The sequence below is a fragment of the Ambystoma mexicanum genome, chromosome 9 (assembly GCF_040938575.1).
Source record: "Ambystoma mexicanum isolate Mex_15411 chromosome 9, UKY_AmexF1_1, whole genome shotgun sequence".
NCBI lineage: Eukaryota > Metazoa > Chordata > Amphibia > Caudata > Ambystomatidae > Ambystoma > Ambystoma mexicanum.
The window spans coordinates 311,627,153-311,644,410 of record NC_090931.1 but is presented as its reverse complement, the minus strand read 5'-3'; the positions used below and the strand labels follow the sequence as shown (position 1 = coordinate 311,644,410).

Sequence of the window (17,258 nt, the reverse complement as noted above, 5' to 3'; positions counted from 1 at the left end):
AAAGCCGCCAACCCAAAGTCCCGGGAGGATAGCTCAGCGGCAACGTGCGCGCCTTGGAAGCAAGACGACACGAAGCAACACAGGTTCGATCCCCGGGTCCGCGCTTAGAAACCTCTGGGTGTTTAAGCACGTTATAAATACGCAACTAAGACAAAAACAATTATGCAACTAAATAAACAAACAATTTAACAGCGCCTCGATGCCCGCGATGTGAGCGCTTTAAAAAAAAGTAAATAAAAAAAAAAGCAAACCCTTTTCCTTCTTGGCACTTTATTTATTCTTCCTATTGCTAGCATATTGATTTTGTGTCAGGCAGGTGTGGTTTATGGAATGGCATTAAAAACTGCTCAAACTGAAACTACTTGGCAGACGGCACATCCAACAGTGCAAGACCACGACTGCACAGCACTTGCTTACTGCAGCCTTAGCAAATAAGATTGAAAAACACATTTAATGGTATGAACGGTATACCGGTATAAACAATGTGATGGTTATTATTGTTCAATCAATGGTTCACAGTATCTTTAATGGTCTACCGTAATACCGTTACATCCCTATTGTGTAATAAAGAACGTTTTAAATAAAATGTAATACAAAATGTAATAGGACGAGAGAAGAGTTCACAGGAACCACAAAAAAACACCCTTTAAAAAACTCTTCTAAAATATAGTAAACAGCTTGAATATGTTTGATCTGTTACATATTGCCAGGGGGTCACAGTCTTGTAATGGAGATATACATGCCATGTTACCTAGCTTATAAACATATGAAAAGTTCAGTACTACAGGTGAAGTGAGGTGCAATACAGATAGAGCATAACAGAACCCTTGAAATTGAGTAAAAAAATTTCAGTTGGACCGATGCTAAGGTGATGGTTTAACGCTGCAAAATACTTGGAATTTGGCATGTGGATGCCACGCTACCTTAACTCTAAGCCCCTCCATTGCACAGCCCATCTGCAAATTTGTGACATCACATATGACATTGCTTATTACATCAATGACATCAATGGAAAATAGAGCGCAATCTGACAAGTAGTTTCCCATTATATGATGTCATCATTGGCCCCCTTCAGACATTCTCCATGCTCCTTCTAGGGGCCCACATCAGCTACAGGCCCAATTGCAACTTTACTAACTCTCAGTGCTATGAGGATGACAATCGGCTCATTTTCAGGCTCCCTTCTGCCACCTCTGCTCCTTCTCTCATCTCTGACTGTCTGTCTGCTATCCAGGAGTGGTACGCCACCAATGATCTCTGCCTTAATGCCAGTAAGATTGCGATTCTCCTCATCGGCACACCTGCCCCCTCCTTTCCTGTCACTCTCTGGCCGGCCTCGCTTGGCCCTCTTCCTGGTCCCACCTGTGAGGCTAAAAGCCTCGGGGTCATCTTCGACTCCACACTCCTTCTCCCCATCCCCTGACATCTCTAAGAAGTCACACTACCAGCTGCACCTCCTCAGAGGTATTCTTCCTTTCCTATCCTTCCCCCAGAAGCTAACTGTCTCCAGAGCTCTGGTTCTCTCTAGGCTGGACTACTGCAACAGACTCTTTCTAAATCTGCCTGCCTCTACTCTCAGCCCTCTGCAACTCATCCAAAACAGGACTGTGAGTCTTGTCCTTGGCCTCAAGTCCAGGGATCGAATCTCTCCAGGACTGAAATCTCTGCACTGGCTCTCAGTGGCATAGAGGATTAAGTTCAAAACTCTCTGCATTGTCCACAAGGCCTACTGGGGTCTGGGGCCTCAATACCTTCAACTCTCAGTTCCTAAATATTTTCCTTCTCAAGCCCTTCGCTCTTCCGCCTCCAACTCCCTCAGGGTCAGTCGCCTCACCAAGCAACAAATTGGTGGTAGATTCCTTCTGCTGGGGCCTCCCTCTGGAACAGCCTCCCTGCCTCTCTGAAACTTGAGAACCATCTCTGGTTCCGGAAGCACCTCAAGACCTTCCTATTTGCTTCTGCATTGTCTGCTCCTCTCCCCTGGCTGAAACTGAAACTGCACCGGTTACCTACCTGCCCTCTGATCTCGGGCCCAGGTCCCCTCCCCGCCAGTTGCTTACCTGCACTGCCCCCCTAGCAACCCTTGCACTCTGGACTGTTTCTGTATCCTTACAGCCCCTACCAACACTTGACACCTTGTTGTCTGCCCTTAACCTTGCACTTGCCCCCAGTTTGCCGCACTTTTATTTATGGTCTTTATTCATTTTACTCTTATCCTATGTACTGCACTGCCCCCTCCACCTTACCCCCACCTTTTTCCCCTTCCCCCCTCCACTGCACTTGCGCGATCTCAATATCACCTGGCCTAGTAAGATCGTTGTCTGTCTTCCCTCTGTTCCTCCCCCCTTGCCTCATTGTGCTTTGAAACACTTGTGCATAGGCACGTTATAAATGCCAAATCATATCATACCACCGTAGCGGGGTCCATGGGCAAAAGGCTAGGGCCTGTGATCCACCAAGGCACACAAAATAACCACTGTGCCTGGCCTTTTGTTTTTCACTGAATCTGTTGCATTTAACTTTTTCAACCTAACTGTCTCTTAGCTATCATATATAGCCCATAAAAAGGATCCTGTGCTGCCCATTTTATCTTAGAACATATGTGTGTATATATAGGCCCTAATTTCCAAAATGGATCATTGAATTCCCAGTACTTGCAGGTCCTCCTTGAGGCATGCACTCACTTAAGTGATTATCAAAAGGAAGGTTCTCCCACTCGGACTGAACAGTATTTTCCCATTGTTTTCTCATATTTGGTTCTGCATACTCCTACGTCCGGTCCCCTTTCCTCCATACTGCATGGGCGTCCCTCGCTAGGGACGGAAGACTGAACCTTTTTCGCCATAAAAAAACCTTCTTCCCCTTTCAATTTAGAGGCGCGTGGGGGCGCGGCCCTGGGAGCATACGCCTCCCTGACTCCGCCCACCGGTGCCACTCCCCAATCCCCTTTTCCGCATCGATGGGAACGGGCCGATTTCACCAGTGATCCAGGGTTAGGCTTCGGCCTTGTAATACCACGCGCCATTCCCCGGATACTTTCTACAGTCTTTTGTCTTCTGTCTTTTTTTGTCAATCAGGTACTCGGCCCTCTGGCACCAGACTCCTCCCGGACGCATGTCGACATCAGCGGGCTTTAGCAGGTGTCCAGCCTGTGAAGGGCTCTTCCCTACGTCCGACCCCCATGCTCTTTTCCTCCGCTGCCTTCACCCTGATCACGGCTGGGACGGTTGTACCGCATGTGACACGCTTACACCGTGCGCTCTGAAGAACAGGTTAGCTTTGTGGAGGGAGCTCTTCGAGAAGTCGCCTCCAGAGGACTTGAAGGTCTTTGTCATACACAAGTCAAGGCCCAAGGTAGGGCCGCTTTTTTCCATCGCACCCTACAAGGGCGACTCCTTCCCAAGAAAGCGCCAGAGCGGGAGGAACCTTTCAGGTTCTCGCACCAGCACCGGTACCGAGGCTACTTCAGCTACCAGCCGCTAGGCAAAGGGGTCATTAGATCCTTTCAGGGACATTGATGAGGGACTGCAAGGTTCTTTTACTTGGTGTACACCCGAGGGACTATGCCCTAGTAACGGGCAGATGTCCGAGGGGGTGACCTCCTACATTCCACCAAAGATGAGGTGCTAGATAAAAAGAAAAACAGTTCCCAAACTGTGAAGTCTTTATCCTCGCGAAGGCCACGCCCAGGGCATACACCCAGTCGGAATTAGCCTCAGATCAAGCCATCTCCGTGAGTCTGAACGTTGCTGACACAGGCTACCGCCAGATGGGCAATGGAGCAGTCCTAAGGCGCCAGGGCTTGGGGGTGGGGGGGCGTTAAAAGCCACAAACTTTTGCCCAGAGGTACAGTCAAATTTTATGGACGTGCCTTTTGATGTGGTTGAACTTTTTGGAGGAAAAGGTCAACGAGACACTGTTAGCCATCACAACGGACACAGATACCGCTCGCTCCCTGGGTACACCTCAACAGAAAAGACAGTCCTTTCGGCCCAGAAAGGGCTGATTCTCCAAGACTTTGAGAGATTATCAGTCTGCCTATTGTCAACCATCCTGCACCAGCTCTCAGGGAGGCATACAGGGGAAGGTCACAGGTGTCTAGAGGTATGCAAAGGCAACGCAGTGCTTCACCCACACGCAAACCATGAAACAAGCCTGACCAGTATCCGGTATCGATTCCCCAGTTCAGCACCCCAGTGGGAGGCTGGCTATTGCAGTTTTTCGATCAATAGGTAAACATTATCACCGATAGATGGGTGCTCAACATCGTCCAGCACGGTCACACGCTGGATTTTTAAGGCCAATGTCCCTCCATTCATCCACTATGAAAGCCAGAACAACATCTGCCACTCCTCCTACAAGAGGCTTAGTCCCTGCTACAAAAAGGGGCCATAGGAGCCGTTGCATCACAACTCCGGGGCTCCAGAGTGTCCTCCAGATACTTTCTTGTCAGAAAAAAGTTCTGTGGGTGGAGTCCCATGCTGGACCTTGGGGAACTCAACGGGTTCTTAAAATTGCAAAAGTTCTGCATGGTCACACTTCAGCACGTGCTGGTACAAGGGGATTTCTTCTCGTCCTTGGACTTGGAGGATGCATACTTGCACATACTCGTTCATCGGAAACGCAGGCGTTTCCTTCACTTAGTAGTGGAGGGGAATCACTATCAATTAATGGCCCTGCCATTTGGACTAAGGTCTGCACCAAGGGTATTCACCAAGTGCGTAGTACCAGTAGCTGCCTATCTGCGCAGCACAGGCATCAATCAGCATTTACCCATACCTGGATGAATGGCGAATGAGCACTCACTCTCTCCCACTAGCCCTGCAACACACAAGCAAACCATCCAATGCCTGACTTTGCTGGGATTCTCCATAAAATGTTTGAAGTCATGTGTGTAGCCATCTCAGAATGACCTGTTCTTGGGCTCACAACTCAACACTCTGCAGTGTCTAGCTACCCCTTCAGAGGAGAGGGTCAAGGCCATACTTTGCAAAATTCAGCAGCTGCCCTCCCTCCAACTGAAAACAGTTTGCTCAATCAAGTCATTACTCAGTGTGATGTCCTCATGCATCCCTCTAGTTCCTCACTGCAGACTGCGTATGAGACCTGTCCAGCAGTTACTAGGTACCAGGTGGAAACAGGCGTCGGGCACCTTGGATGACACGATCTCACTCAACTGGTGTTTTGCCATACTCTACATTGGTGAACTCTTTGACAGCACCACACAAGGTGCCCTCTTTCACCCACAAGCACATCTGGCCACAGTGACAACAGACGCCTCCCGGAAGGGGGGGGCACACACTAGAAGGTTTCACGCCAGTGGACTCTGGCAGCCAGAAGCGAAGATACTACATATCCATGTGCTGGAGCTCTGAGCTGTGTTCTGTGAGAAACCAAAGGGTTTTTCACCCGCTAGTGCTCAGGGACTTGTCATTCAGGTGGCCAGGGGCCATCGTTTTTGGATCCAGTTCCTGGGGGGTAGACCAGTGCGGAAGGAACACCTGGGTGAGGGGTCTTCGGGGAATGGGGGGTGAGAGCCAATGGTGAGATGCAGTATCCTCCCTTTTTTTGTTCATCTACCCCATCCTGCTTTGTAGAATTTTCTAAAGTCCCATCCCCCCCACTGCCCCCATTTTTCCACAAGCACAGGGCCGAGGAAGATGGTGACTAAGAGTAACAAGACTTATACTCTCACATCGAACGAATCGGGTCGGGCAAAGTCAGTACACTTTACACTAAGTGCATACACCTGATACCAATTGGCTCTCCTCACACGAATAAAAGGCAACAACACCTAAAGAGAGACACTGAGCAAGGCGGAACATGAAAATGAGCAGGCCTTCCAGGACGAAGGCGAACCTATTGAAGCAGAGCGATGGAACAAGGGGTGAGAGAAGCGGGTCAGAAAACCCCAGAGTTCCCTAATGAAGGTTGTTGCCTCCGACAGGCCGCAAGAGACACCTGGAGAAGACCAGATCCCACAAGTGAAAACTTCATTGTATTTTAAGGACGCCAGCAACCCTTCCAGATGAATGGCAAGGTTGGGGATGCAAGGCCAAGCCTGTGGTACTAACCTTGACTCGTAAAGTGTAAATCGTAAAACAAAGAAGAAACGCACACAACCGGTGAGTTGAGAAGCGACCTGAAAGACTGGTGTGTGTTAAAGTTTTAATTAGCAACATTTTATCACGAGTGAAGGCTGCACGCGTGTGGATGAGACTCAAGGAAAGGCAAATCTGTGCATGAACTTTGAAGTACAAGACGGCTACGAGTTTAGTGATACTAAGTAATGGAGTGGTCTGGCGAAAGGAAGTAGCCCACTAGAAAGTCTCACTGAAAGGTAAATTGTTCGACGTGAGAAACCGAATATACAGCAAAAGTGATACGGAAAAGTTGAACTCCTAGAAATGTGAAAGTAAAATTTGAACTATACATTTTGAGTCGAAGTGGTCCTGCAGTGGTCTGAAAAGTAACCCATGACATCTGAAATGGGTCCGATCCCGACAGAGGGAGACCCGAAGTAAGCTTGGGGAAGGGAGCCCCCACCTTGCAAGTTTGTGTTAACTTTATCGTGAAAAGTATGAACGCACCAGATGGGAACCTACGGAAAATGTGCGGTGAAAGTTCTGAGGCCGACAGAGGGGGACCTTTGTGAACCTTTTGGTTGAAACATTATTTTTGGAAGCCGAGAAAAGAGACTTAAACTTGGAAGGCCAAAAGGGTCTTGATCCACATTCCAGAACTGTATTTGTGTTGGAAGCCAAGCCAGAGTGTGTCATTCTGCCTACAGGGACAGCCTTACTCTGCGAGGTCTAATGTGGAGAGGAGAACTGGTTCAACCCCATTTATTCATTTGAACACAACACTGATCTTTCCTTTTGCATTCATTTGTCCTTTATTTGTTTTTTTGTACAAGAGATAGGGCAGGCATTAGATTTTGTTAGCGTAGGCCATTTTGATTTGACAGACTCCACTAGGACTGCGTTATTTATTATTTGATGGTCGAGAATACTCCCATCTTAGTTATAGGGCAGACGGGGTGTTTCAATAAAGGTTTTACAAATTGTATCCTTTGTGTCAGTGTCATACTTGTGATACCATGCCTCCCTTACAGTTTTAGGCTCTCAAGTTCTTCCAAACTTAGCTCCAAGGTATGGTGGTTTGCATTTTCACAGACAACACCACTACAATACCACTACAATGTACTCTTACGTCCAGTCCCCTTTCCTCCATACTGCATGGGCGTCCCTTCGAAGGGACGGGAGACAGAACCTTTTTCACCAGAAAAAACCTTCTTCCCCTTTAAATTTAGAAGTGTGTGGGGGTGCGGCCATGGGAGCATGCGCTGCCCTGACTCCACCCTCCGGTGCCACACCTCAGTCCCATTTTCCGCATCGATGGGAATGGGCTGAATTCACCAGCGCTCCTGGGTTTGGCTTCGGCCATTTAGTTCCACGTGCGGATACTTTTTCTCTTTGTCTTTTTTTGTCTTTTTATCATTCAGGTACTCTGTCCTCAGGCATCACGCTCCTCTCAGGTGCATTTCAACTTCCACAGGGTTCAGCAGGTGTCCAGCCTGCGACGGGCTCTGCCCAGCTTCAGACCCCCGCGCCCTTTGCCTACGTTGCCTTGGCCCAGACCACGGTTGGCAAGCTTGTACAACGTGCAACGCCCCGTCATCAAGGTCTTTGAAGAACAGATTAGTCCGGTGGAGGGAGCTCTTCCAGAAGTTGCCTTCAGAGGACCTCAGAACTTTGTGAAACATCGATCCAGGCCCATATATTGCACCCCGCAAGGGAGACTCCTTCCCAAGGACTTGCCTGCACGGGTGGGACTGCTCAGGTTGTTGTACCAGCACGTGCACCGAGGCTGCTTCAGCTACCAGCCTACAGGCCGAGGGATCCTCAGATCCTCCCGGTGACAAGTGTTGAGGGACCGGAAGGTTCTTGTACCAGGTCTTCACTCGAGGGGCTCAGCTCTAGTACCAGCAATACGTCCTAGGGGGCGCCTAAACGCAGCTCTCCCGGCCTCCGGGCCGAGGGTGTCCCACCTACCGGGTGTCGGCCCGAGGAGCAGGGTAGGCCTCGTGATCCACACTCAAGTGTCTTGGAGGAGGCTGGGCCCAGCGATCCGAGCAACCCGACGCAGGCACGTGGCAGGCAGCTTGACAAAATGGCTGCCGTGCCAAACATCAGCACCCGTCTGACGCCATTCCAGGAGTTCGGCGAGAAATGAGTGTCAAGGTGGGACTGGCCTCAACCAGGTACTTGGCCTACACCCTATCCTTCATGTGCGCAGGGCAGGATCCTGCTGCGTCTGTACGGGTAGGGTATGCAGCGGCTCCAGCTGCCTCCCGCTACCCCGCCTGTATCCCCTACCACTCCACCGGCCTGTGAAGACAGGTTCTTTGAGAGGTTCCTCTGGCTCATGAAGTCCCCTCGGATGGGGGTTATCCTCAGGGATGCCATCCGAGGGGTGCTCCCTCCAATGCTTCCGGCACCTCAGGCTCCTCCGCTGGCACCCCTGGCGCCACCTCTGCCTCCGACCCCACAGCCGATTCCTCAAGCGGTTCCGTACCAGCCTCCTCCACAGCCTGCGGTACCTGATACTCCCCCCACCTACGCAGAATCCTCCTGACCCACAGGATACAGGTGAGGAGGAGGACCCTGACACGCCCTCATCAGCCAAGGCCTTCCACGAACGCCTTGCGGGGCTGGCTGAGTATCTGAGCCCTCCTCAACCCGAGGTCGAGCAAACGGCAAAGGGGGTGCTTGCTGAGGTTCTCACACGACGCCCCTCTGCCAAAATGGGAATTCCACTGCAGACTGATGTAGTCTCCCTGGCCAAAAAGGGCTGGCTCAAGCCCCACTCTGTCCAGCCGGTCAATCGACGCCTGGACGCCAAGTACAGGCAGATGGAGGGGGATACACTCTTGCTATCGGCCCATCCTCAGCCACACTCCTCAGTGATTGCTACGGCTTCACTATACTCCAAGCCTCAGTCGTCCTCAGCCGCCTCCTCTGCGACGCTGTTAGGCAAGGAGGAGAAGATCTTGGAGGCGTATGGGAAGAAGCTGTATTCCAACGCGTTCTTGCATCTTCGTCAGGCCAATGCCGATTGCCGCTAACCAAAGGTTATGGCGGGAAATTGCGGACTTCCTCCCGGAACTCCCTACGCAGAGCCAATCACGTTTCAAGGCGGGATTGGCTGAGGCCAAGCTAGTGGCGCAGGACCTCATGTAATCCACTGTGGCTCATATTGACACCTGTTAGGCAGAATCCTGTGCAGTGCCCTTAGGGACGACTACACACAATTAAGACTACAGGTGGCAATACAAGTTTTACCTTTGGTACAAGCCTGTACTACTATGTCAGAGTGGTAGCAGTAGCGGAGCAGCCAGGCTTATCTCAAGAGTATATGAGCAGTAGCAAAGATTACACAAAGGGACCACAATTACTGTGACTCAATCAAACACTGACTCAATGTTTCAGGTAAAAAATATAAATACATTTATTTTTAAGGCATTTGTTATAAACACGACACTTCTATTAATTCAAAACCACACATAAAATATACTACAACTAACCAATTCACTTTGTACGGTATAACTTCAAGGTAAGTACCCTGTGTTTGAGTGGACCGGTGTTCTGGAACAAACAACGTTACCGGGAATACACTTGCGATCACTTTTTGACAGTAATGACAGTTCGGTCTTACTAAACAAATGTGTATCCGCGGCAAGAAATGTTACCGGGGCAAAAACACACTTAGCAGCTGAGGTACCCAGAGAGAGTTGGGGGCAAAAGTCATAGGCAATACTTTTGTCAAGGCAGACAGAATCAGAGAACACTCTTAGACCGAAATTCAAAAGTCAATAGGCCAGAGCCAGTGTCAAGTGGAACCGGGTTCCTGTTGTCGAGGATCACACAGTCGGATAGTTCACGGTTCAACATAGCCAGGAGTACTTAGATATTGTCAACAGAGGAAGCAAAAGTTATAAGAGGAAGGGAAGACAAGGGCAAGCCTTGGAGGCGAAGAAAAAAGGGATTCACCCAAATTCCTCGAGCAGAACACAGTACCTTATTCAATGAAGAAGCTGGTGCCACGGCCATTGTTCCTGGTAGTTTCCTGCAGACCCTCTGTTCCTGGAGCTTCGATCCGAAAGAGGACGTCTGGAGGGGTCTGCACCACACAGGGCTGAAGCTGGCAGCAGCGATGGTGAATAAAAGGTGTGCTCCTTAAAAAAAGGAGAGGCTCTTCAGGTGGCTATCCGGACCACTACAGCAGAGTGCAGCGCTTTCAACCACAAAGAGTATCCTCTGGCTGTAGAAGATGAGCTGGTTATCCCCACCAAGCTCAAGGGAAGAAGACTCCGGACTGGATCTTCTCTGGTCGTCGAAGGGTAGATGGCTCAGGACTGCAGCAGGGCTTCACCGTGACGGGATAGTTGCAGCAGTCGACTTCTTCTCTGCTTCTCTTCGGTTCCTTGTAGTTCCAGTGGCGACTCTCTGACTTCTATCCCAAGAGACCTGCCTTTTATGTGAAAATCCCCCATTCACACAGCCTGGCTGTCAATCACGCAGCAGGGGGGCTTGTCCGGCCCGGACAACTACCTCAGCCAATCATGGCAAAGTTCGACTTGGGTTTCCTAGGATACCCTGTGCAGGGGGTGACTACACCCCTCCCTCACATTCAGCCCACCTAACGCAGGTGCCTAGAGGAGGGCTTCTTGGCAGAAGCCCGCCAAAAGACAGTGAACAAAGAAGGCAAACCTGGTTTGCCGCTCAAAGTAAAACACAAGAAGGACTTTAACAAAAAGAAATGGCTAATAAACCCGACCGGAGCCAAAACAAAAAGTATTTGGTCAAGCGGGTTTAAGTTCGAGGCTAACATAATAGCCTGAAACAATACCACGTTTATATAGTATAATCGCGGTAGAAAAGTTAGGGTAGATACCACTGCCACCAGCCAAGTCTAAATATGAAAAGAGCGAAACAATGCTCTAGGAAGTACAGATAAAAAGGGCTAAGGATTAGCCCTTTCCAGCACGCCATGTAAGATGGGATGTACTGGATCTTTGGTTAAATGACTAAGTAAAGTTCATGGCAACTTTACCCTTTTCTGGGGGACAGTAGTCAGCCTCAGAAATGGAGTTGGTGGGAAGTCTAAAAGACAACCCTGTGTCACTGCACTGAAGGTGCTGTGTAACACACAAAAGAAGGGGGCTACTGAAGTGGTGTACTCCAGAGTCCACAATCACAAAAACAAATGAAATACACATGGCAAAACACAAGTAAGAGTGGGAAAAAGGGGTACACTCTTACCAAGTGGAAAAAATAAACTCCAGAGATCCAGCAAAGCTGCTGGGGGACTCACTAGGTAAGGGAAATTAGCCATTGAATGATAATTCTCCCTAGCAACACCTCTGGCCGTGCCATCTGTATCGCCACAGACCTGAGAAGGACAGCTTGACTCTGTGCAACGAAATTCAACCCGGATGTCCAGGAACGCTTATTGGAGCTGCCGTTCGAGGGTGGGGGGGGGGCTCTTCCACTCCACCACAGACGAGGAGCTGGACAAAATGAAAAACAGCTCAACAACTGCCAAGTCTTTACCCATCTTGACAAAGACCACGCCCAAATCGTACACCCAGTCACAGCAGCGCTCCGACAGGGAGCGTACGTAAGGAGGGTTCCGCAGCTTCCAGGAACGGAGGTCCAGGCAGCTAGGCCGCTCGACAGCACCAAGTCGGCGCAAGCAACAAAAAAGGGGGGGGGAGAAGTAAAGGCTTTTTCTAGTACCCCTCCTCCGCAACAGCCTCTGAGGGAAAGAAGGCATGACACGCCACTCCGGGTCCACGTGTCTCCAGTGGGGGGCAAGCTTGCTCTACATGCACATTTCTGGCGCCGGAATTTCGCGGACCCTTGGATCCTCTCTAGTATCCACGGGGTACCGCCCAGCCATTCCAGCCTCTCCTCTCTCCTCCCCTCCACTCCCTCAAGTTGGGACAGCAACTCTTCTGGCGCAGATCTGGTCGCTCGTAGAGAGCCAGTTTGTGGAGGAAGTTCCAGCCTCACAGCGAGGCTTGGACTTTTACTCCAGGATTTTCGCTGTTCAGAAAAAGAACTAGGCAGGCCTAAGAGTTATGCTGGACCTTTCCACCCTCAACCTCTCCTTACCTCTACAACAATTCAAGATGGTTAGGCCAGCTTTTTTAGCAGAGACATTGTGCAAGGGAGACAGGATGTTCTCCCTGTATCTGAAGGACGCGTACCTACATGTCCCGATTTGGCAGCCTCATCGTTCTTTCCTACGGTTCAGGCTCATGGGCTACCATTTCCAATACAAGGTCCTTCATTTTGGCCTCAAATCGGCTCCCAGGGTCTTTACCAGACTCATGAATAGTGTGGCTGCCCTCCTCAGAGCGCAGGGCCTCCACATTTACCCATACCTCGACGACTGGCTCGTCAGAGCTACATCTCCGGAAGCGGTTCACCACTCTTCCTATGCCCTTATGAACACTGCAGGATCTGGGCTTTTCGCTCAATCTCAAGAAGTCACAGCTGCAGCCCACGCAGACTCTGACCTTCTTGGGCCTCATCTGGGACACGTGCTCCGAGAAGGTGTTTCCATCGGAGGATCAAGATGGCCACCGCCCACTTCCTCAGCAGAGAGGTGATCTTGGCCTGGTGGTACCAGCATCTCCTGGATCTCTTGGCGGCGGTCCTATTAGCCGTTCCACACACGAGACTGAGACTAAGGATGAGGAAGATTCAGCTGCACTTCGCATGGAACCAGGAGCGGGGCTCTCAATCCGAGATGATCAATGTTCCTCCATCTCTCCGCCCGGACCTCACATGGTCGTCCAGGGACTGTAACCTACGGATGGGCAAGCCCTTTTGGCCTCCCACCCCGCAGGTCTCCATTACCACGGACTCCTCGCTCGAGGGCTGGAGAGCCACCCTGGACGATCTCTCGGTTCACGGCACCTAGACTCGACAGGAGCAGGAATACCACATCAATTGGTTGCAGCTAAACGCCATCTGGCTAGCGCTCAGAGCATTCCTTCCACTTCTCAGTGGCAAGGTTGTCTTCATCCAGACAGACAAATCGACCAGCATGTAATATGTCAACAAGCAGGGAGGCACCAGATCCCCTCCACTGTGCAGACTGGCAATCAGCATGTGGGAGTGGGCTCTGGAAAACATCTACCTCACAGCAGTCCACCTTCTGGGGGAATCCAACCTGAAGGCAGACAGGCTCAGCAGGTTGGAAGCTGACAATTACGAGTGGCAGCTAAACAACCTCGCTATTCAGGAGATCTTCAACAGATGGGGTATCCCCCAGTGGATCTCTTTGCCACCTGGCACAAGAAGTGCCCTCAGTTAGGATTCAGTGGAACGGCATCGCAGCGTACACCTTCCCGCCCACTCTGCTGATTCACAGAGTGATTTGCAAGATCAAGGAGTCTCGCCAGCTCCACATCATTCTAATAGGTCCATGGTGGCCGGCCAGGCCTGGGTTCTCGGAGCTGCTCAGCCTCTCGATGATGCCACACATTCACCTTCCGATGGGCCAAGCACATCTTCTGGCGCAGAAGGGGGCAGGGTCATCCACCCCACGCCACGGAAGCTAGCCCTCAGTGTGGTTCCTGAGCAGGTAACGCTAAGGCACCTCAGCCTCTCCAAGGCTAATCTGGAAATCATGCAGGGTGCAAGGAACAAGGATACCAGGGCCCAGTATAAATGGACCAGGTTCTGCCACTGGGCAGACTCCAGGAAGATCAACCCCCTTGCATGTACTTTGGACGACGTGCTCTCCTTCTCAGCGCACCTCGCCCACTCCGGTGGGCAAGTGGACCCTTGCTGCACTTAACTCGCTGCCATAGGGGCTTACAGGAACTCGGAGGAAGGGGTTTACCCGCCGATCAAGACGCCACACCCCATGTGGGACCTGAAAATAGTCTTGGGTGCCCTGGCGCACAAACCGTTTGAGCCAATGGTGTACGCGGACATCAGGCAGGTCACCAATAAGACGGCCTTAATAGTGGGCTCTAAAGTTTCTCTCATGGAAGACCGTTTTTCTGGTGGCTATTACATCTGCCAGACATGTTGGGGTGTTGCATGAGCTCTACTGCAAGCCAACGAATTTTAACTTTCTATCAACCCAGGGTAATTTGATATGGCATTTATAACGCGCCTGTACACAAGTGTTTCTAGGTGTAACAGGACAAGGAGGGGGAAACATGGGGAGGACAAACTAAGATCTTACCAGGCCCTGTGTCTAACATATTGCGCAAGAGCAGGACAGCGAAAAGGGAGTAGTGCCGAGAGGGATGGAGGGGGTAGAGGGAGAAGTGCAGGTAACTGAAAAGTGCACCCAGCGAGTGGCTCATTGCAGGTAATTCAAGAATTGCAGCCATGGGCTGGCTCATAAGTGCAGAAAAATGGGACTGTAGGGTTGCAGATACAGACCACAAGTTCTAGTGGAGCCGGGAGGCAGTGCAATTTGCAAGTGGACATGCAGAAGCCTGGGCCCAAGTTCAGAGGGTAGCCAGGAGGCCGGTGCGTGGAGCTGTGCACTCTTCCCTCATTTATGCCAAAGGTTCCATCGACTTTTCACCTGAACCAGCCGCTGGTCCTACCTTTGTTCTTTGGCTCTCCCAGCTCTCCAGCTGAGAGGGCATTACATTCACTGGACATTGCCTATTCTTTAAAGGTTTATATCGCTCGCACAAAAGACTTTCCAAAAACTTCACAACATTTTGTAACATTTGGACCTGTGGAACAAGGGAGGGCCTTGTCAAAGGCTTCCATATCCAGGTTTCTATCTGGCTGCATCTCCTAGTGTCATCGGCTTGCAAACAGACCACTGCCAGGTAGACCAAGGGCACATTCCACCAGAGCCTTGACTTTTACTATGGCGTTCCTGTCTGTTCTGCTCAACATCTGCAGCGCTGCTACGTGGAGGTCTACCCACACATCACAAAATTCAAATGCGTTGACAGGCATTTCAGGGAGGTGCCCTGTGTTGGCCAGGCGCTGCTTTGCAAACCTTTTTCCTTGAGGTGAGTGCTCCAGGGGTGGGTTTCCATTGCTTCTGTTGAGACCTGTACCACCTCCCATTGGTTGTTGTGTATGTACTGCGTTATAATCGTATTCATGAGCTTGTGGATCCATGAAAGATCCAATGCTGGAGAAGGAACAAGTTACCTGTAAGATCTGTTCTCCAGAATTGGTAGCTTTCACTGATTCACATGCAACCCTCCCGCCTACCCCTCTATGGCTCTCCATTGGTTCCTACTACCACATTACGTGTGCTTCTAAATCTGAAGATGGCCACCAGGAATGGAGCTGAAGAGAACCACTGTCATTGGCTGGGGCAGTATGACCCAAAGTGACAGCAATAGACTATACATGTACCAAGTCGTTTTTTTTAAAGTTTAAAACAAAACTGCTTTATTATTACAGAGGATTCCCAGCTTGACGATGGGAAATATTCATGAGCATGTGAATCAAAGAAAGATACCAATGCTGGAGAACAGGAGCTACAGGTAAGTAACTTGTTCCTTACTTGGTAGAGGTGATCAAAGGATTGACCCTACCGAATGAGGTAGCCGGTAGAGAGAGATGATATGTATGCGATAGGGGGCAGTGATTGTAGAGATGGTGTATTTCAATGAGGGAAAATTAGCGTGAGATAGGGGAGTAGAAGAGATGGGAAGTTTGGAGGATGAAAACAGTCCTACACCACCACCCCTGCTAGTGGGGAGAGGGTGAGTGAAGGGGTAGGCAGGGTCATGAAGGACAGCAGGGCCTGCAGAGTAAGAGGGAGAGATCCAGATTTCACTAAGTTTTCTGAGGTCAAGAGAAGGAGAATGAGAAAGGAAGAAGTCAGAAGTAATGTGGTTTTATTGTAGGCAGGTTGTGCATTCCAAAGGGCAAAAGAAAGAGAGTGTGATGTAGAAGTATATCGACGTTGAGCCTGAGAAAAAGGGAGCGCTGGGGGTAGATGCGAGATGAGAAAGTGTGCTGGAAGTTAGGGTTGGTGTAGGTTTTGTGAATAGAGAAAGTAGTGGAGCAAGAAGGTGATGTTGAGGAGAATAGATGATAGGGATGTGAAGAGAGTTGAGATTGTTCTGAGTGGAGGAGAGTGAAGAGAGTAGTAGAAAGGAAATAAGAGATGGCATGAGAAGTGCATAACAAGGGTAAAGCTAAGAAGAAGCAATAATGAGTACTTACAGACAAGTAGCAGGACACAGCAAATCAAAGGCAAAGAGGCTGTTCAATGGATGTTTTTCACCCTTCACTGTTCTATCCTTAACTGGGACCGCTTATGGCTGGACGCGCCTAGGGAATTCAGGCATGTTGACACACACTCTCGTCACCTGAACTCCTAGTCCATCAGTGGTTGGTCTCGTTGATTTTGTCCCAGGTGTTGACGGGACGAGGCAATTTCTTAATCATTGGTGCTCCCAGAGGTCTCTCTTGTGGCCTTCAGCTGGAGATTGGGCAGAGCAGGAGCTCGAGGTGCACGTCGCCGTTCTGCTGGAGCGGCACCTCCCTTCCCTACCTTGCCTGGAGGCATAGGTAAGCCTTGGCCATTTTACTAAGTGCACTATAGCACCATCAGGCTGCACTGCACTCCGTCGCACAATTACAATCCAGTGTAATTGCAACTTTAAATGTTCACCATTACACAGTAGCAGCTTCAACTACCTTTGATTCAGACCCTTTCAGGTATGTTTGCCCTGCATCCACCATTGTCCTCCACGAGGCCTATTCCGTCTAAAGATGGCCACCCTGGTATTGCTCCCCTCACTCAACCAGTGGGAATAGGCATCTGCCTCCTGCATTTGCCCTGATTGGCTGCTTCGTCCCATTTCAGCCAATATGATTTCACCAGCAGGCGAGTGCCGGCCCGCGCTAAGGCACACGAAAAGGCTGCTGTCTGAGCTGACCGAGCGCAGGCGACGCTGCGGCGCCCATCAGCACCGCCGCTCTATCCCCTGTACCAGTCTCCGACCAAATCCAACCACGGTGAGTCCTATTCCCCACCTCATGGTAGCCTCCATAACATTATCCACAGGATGTACCATACAGCTCCCTAACACGCTAAGTGTAAGCCGCTCCACTGATCCTCTACGTACCAACAGGTACTTCATACAACACTCACCAGCAATACTGCACAGCTCCTTCCTCACGTGCACTCTGCACGCTGGTTAATATATGGCATACTGCCCGCTCGACTAACCAATA

The 17,258-nt window shown here is 50.3% G+C and overlaps 1 protein-coding gene across 3 annotated transcripts in view; it reads left to right on the top strand.

Annotated features, from left to right (window-relative positions):
* Nucleotides 1-17,258, top strand: part of ZZEF1 (zinc finger ZZ-type and EF-hand domain containing 1) — a 3,309,810-nt gene that overhangs the window by 2,059,380 nt on the left and 1,233,172 nt on the right. The window lies entirely within an intron of this gene.